Consider the following 5,017-nt stretch of genomic DNA (forward strand, 5'->3'; position numbering starts at 1 on the left):
ACAAAAAACAGGCAAAAAAAGACATCTGCGTTAAAAAAGGCATCTTCCCCTTTTAAAATTGGAGCCGGGGTCATGTCCCGCCCGCACATGCTCAGTAGTGCCATGCGGCCGCCGGCGCCATCTTGGAAAAGGGAAAAGACATAGATAGACATACACAGGCTGCCCAAAGTGCACAGTGAGCATGTGCAAAGCGGCAGAGTGACCAGGAAGAGAGCTAAGGAAAAGGAAGTAAAATATGGCAGAAAGGCAACACTGGGATAAAGGCACCAGACAACCTAAGGTGACAAGAGATACTGAAGGCAGAGAGTATGCTGTCAGGTTGCAGACAGAGTGACACCAGGGAGGAAGAGGAAACCGGAGACCACCGCAGGTACTAAGCCTATTTAAGGCTTAAAGACCAATCTTTTTATTATATGCCTTCAGCCTATTTAAGGCTTACTTCCAATGGCTATAGAGGCAATGCTCTGTTTGCAGAGAAAAAGTATTCATACCCCTGAGATCACCAGAGTGGGGTTCCTTCCATTTAGCTTCCTTTAGAGGCTGTACCGGTAAGGACTTCCACCCAGGAGAGGCTAGAACCTGGCTGGGGCGAAGCGGTAAGGGGGTGCTGATCCGTGCGGTCCCAACAGGTGAGGAAAAATAAGAGAATACCGGGGCGGGGGGCGTATCTTCATCTTATAGCTATGTGGTCCTATCAGGTTGTGGGGGCGGAGTCACAACCCAGAGTGTATGCTGCCATGATGCGACAGGAAAAATAAATATGACAGTACAAGAAGACAAGGAAAGTGTCAGTGACTACCTAAATAAATTACAAGAGATTTTTAGAGTGTTCTCTGGGCTCCCCGAAGCTGAGGATGTGAATAGTGGATATTAACAACAGCTAAAGATTGTTTTTTTAAATGGATTGAAGCAGGATCATAAGGATTACATTGTTAAAAATATGGTTACTTACCGAACTCCATCAGTTTTAGACGTTTTACAATATGCTAAGCATTCTGAGAAGTATTTGAAAGCAAAAGCAAAAAAGAATGTGAAAGTAAAGGTTTTTGTGCAAGGTGATGAAGGAGAGGAAGATGCAGAAGAGTACACTGCTGAGGCAGAACCATTGGGGTCTCATAGCGGGAGAGGCACAGGTGGTTTTAGAGGAAGGATTACTCTACAGAATTAGACAGTGCAACTAGAGCACTTCCACCCTGTGTACAAGCACTGGTAGTAGCAGCGGTGTAGTGGTTAGCACTCTCGCCTAGCAGTGAAGGGGGTCGCTGGTTCGAATCCCAATCATGGTGCTGCCTGCCTGGAGTTTGCATGTACTCCCTGTGCCTGCGTGGTTTCCTCCGGTGCTCTGGTTTCCTCCTGCACTCCGGGGACATGCAGGTGGGTTGATTGGCTTCTGTCCCGGGTTGGCCCTGGTATATGAATGGGGACGTTGGATCCTTGGGGGTGGAGAACGATGTGGGTGTACAGGGGTAGGGGCTAGACACTCACTCAGGCTGAACCGGATGGACTGGTGTCTTTATTCAACTTTACTAACTATGAAAGGTACCACATGCAGTGTCTGTTATCCTGTTACAACAAAAGTATCACATTTGAGCCCAGCACGACACCTTTCCGGTATGATAATACTCTTGACACAACCTCACTTAACAATACAGAGGTGTACTACATTAAAACCATCCACACTACTACTACTTCCTACTGATGGTCATAAAACATGACTGCACTGCTGCCATCGCTGAAAAGGTACTGCCACGAAGTGATCTGAAAGATGTACCATTATCTAACCCTGACATGATACTTTTTGTTGATGGTTCTAGTAAGAAAAATCCAGATGACACAAATACAACAGGATATGCAGTAGTGACACAGGATGAGATTTTGGAAGCGGGGCCACTACCAAAACATTATTCAGCACAAGTTGCAGAACTTGTAGCACTGACAAGAGCATGTATACTGTCAGAAGGAAAATCTGTAACCATATACACTGACAGTCAATATGCCTTTTCAACAGTACATGTTTTTGCACAACAATGGAAAAACAGGGGGATGGTCACCTCCAGTGGTAAACCAATTTCACATACGGACTTCATTTTAGAACTCCTAGATGCAATACAGTTACCAAAAAAAGCTTGCAATCTGTAAATGTCAAGCACACACAAAATATACGAACCCCATCTCAAAGGGAAATAAAAGGGCAGATGAAGCTGCCAAAATAGCGGCACAAGAAACACATAAAATAATGACAGAACAGGAAATCATAGTGATAGATCATACAGTCCTTACTGATATGCAGCAAAATGCCCCCCCTGGGGAAAAACAATATTGGAAAACAAAGGGTTGCACAATAATTGATGACATTTACACATCACCTGAAGGGAAACCGGTATTACCAAAATCTTTATTTAGGTATGCAGCAGTATTGACACATGGAGTAACGCATGTGTCAAACAGGGGGATGACTGAGATGTTAAATAAAGTATGTACAGCCTATGGATTCACAAATTATTCAAAAAACTTTTTGCTCTCAATGTCTTATATGTGCAAGACACAATGCTCAGGGAGGTATAAGACCACAGAAAGGGAAGTTCCCTACACCGCAATATCCATTCCAACACATTTGCATGGATTTTATTGAATTAGACAAATGTGAAAGGAAGAAATATTGTTTGGTACCCAGGCACCCTGACCAAATGGGTGGAGATATTCCTGACAGGAAGTGCAGATGCACAGACTGTAGCCAAAGCATTACTAAGAGATATTATTCCTAGATTTGGAATCCCTGAAAGGATTTACAGTGATAATGGACCCCATTTTGTAATTAAAAAATATACAACATTTGACAGAAGTGATGAGAATTAAAGGGAAATACCATTTTGCCTATCATCCCCAATCAGCTGGATTGGTAGAAAGACATAATGGCATTCTAAAAAGCAAACTGAGAAAAGCTATGGAAGAAATAGGTAAAAATAATTGGATGTATTGCCTACTAGTAGCTGTGACCAGTATGTATATCATACCCCCAAAAGAAGATTTAAGCCCATTTGAAATGATAAGGCCATATAAGATACCCTTACAATCAAATGAAACACCTAGTGAGCAGTCTGAGCACACACCAGCAGAATACATGTCTAGGTTGTTAATACAAAGACATACTAATGATTTTGGTTCTGGTCTAGAAGGTCCAATTTAAGAAGATAAAAAGGTGCATGTGGGAGATTGGGTCTCAATAAAAAGTAATAAGCAGTGGTACTCCCTAAGGTGGGATGGTCCTTTCAAAGTTCTTTTAACTACCCCTACTGCGATAAGGATTGCAAAGAGGTCTACCTGGATTCACCAGTCCCATTACAAAAAGGTTTTACAGGCAGAATAGGGCCAGATGGCTACCAGAGGGAGGTCTCACACAAGGTGGGACTTGTCTCAAACCGGTGAAGTCTCCCTCCCCTTCCAACTCCCCCTACCCTATCCGCTGGAACTCTGTAGCTGGTTAGGATGAAAGGGACAGTAATTATCCTTGGGTTACTGGTGACTCTAGAAGAGGCATCCATAAGAGGGGGTAGGCGCTACGGAAGAGTAGAGGAACCTTTGGATTGGGAAAGAACAGGAAAAGCATTAAATCTAACCTTTATAGAGGGAATAACTAGCACTATACTGGTAGACTTCTGTCAGATTGCAGATTGTGGGGATACTACTGGGGCTAGAGGACTTCTATGGGCAGATAAATATATCTGCTGGCTCTGGAATAAGGCAGGATGTCAAGCATGGGATCAGGCCCTGTGGACTACAGTGCATCAAGATTGGGGGTATAATCAACCAGGGGCTAAAAAGAGTGGTATAAAGGATAGACTCATAATCACAAAAGCAGCCAACTCCCCCTTCACAATAGTAAGAACTGTAACCAACTATTAATAACATTAAAGGAGCCGAGGAAGGAAGATCAGCGGTTGTATTCCATGGGAGCATGGGTGTCAGGAACTGACCCCTCAGGAACATTTTTTTTTCCTTGAGGTATTACCACCTAATAAAACTAAACAACAGGAAAGGTAGACTCAGAAGGGAAAGAAGGCCATACTAAAATAGAAGTTCTGAGTAAAACTATAAGATTCACTAACCTAACAATAGAAGATGCCATAGCTTTGGAGACGGGCTACCAAGAAAAAAATTAATGGTTAGAATGGTTGAGGTACACGGTTAGAACTCTGAAAAAGGAAAACTGTTTGGTTTGTGCAGGAGCCAGACCACATTTAGCAACAGTTCCTTTTCCTCTAGATCACAATACAGATCCAGAAGGTTTAAAATGTATGTTGCAATTCTATAATAAGAGCTATAAACTTGAAGCAAATTCTACTTGTCACACATTGAGTTTGTTGTTTCCCCCAGTACAGAGACCTCAGATACCTCCAGCAGTTACCACTTATCCGGGCAACTTTACTTGTTTTGCACTCCCAGGGAACCGTAGTGCGGTGGATCTTGGGTCACTACCCGATGACTACTGTGTGGAGAGGATTAACACGGACAACGGTGACTGGGTTGAACATGACATTCAGAGAGCTGATGTCTGGTGGATGTGTGGGGATAAGAAACTGCGAGCTAGACTACCAGCCAATGCCCAAGAAGATGGCGCTATGGTCCAGCTGGCTATGCCCCTGAGAATCCTGTCAGAATACCCGTGGACTAAGAGTCACCGACAGTATCGGAGGGATACCTCTCCCTTGGGGTCATTTGACTCTCAGATCTACATAGATGAGATTGGGGTTCTTCGCGGGGTGCGTTTAAAGCCAGGAATCAGGTGACAGCTGGGCTTGAGTCTCTTCTCTGGTGGGTGACTATAAATAAAAATGTTGACTGGATTAATTATATATATTATAACCTACAACGATTTGTAAACTATACTAGGGATGCTGTGAAGGGCCTAGCAGAATAGTTGGCCCCCACATCTCTAATGGCCTGGCAGAACCGAATGGCTTTAGATATGGTCTTAGCTGAAAGAGGAGGGTATGCAAAATGTTGGTAGCATCTGTTG

The sequence above is a fragment of the Lithobates pipiens genome, unplaced genomic scaffold, assembly GCF_037356315.1.
Source record: "Lithobates pipiens isolate NorthernLeopardFrog02 unplaced genomic scaffold, aLitPip1_a1.2 Scaffold_18, whole genome shotgun sequence".
NCBI classification, from domain to species: Eukaryota; Metazoa; Chordata; class Amphibia; order Anura; family Ranidae; genus Lithobates; species Lithobates pipiens.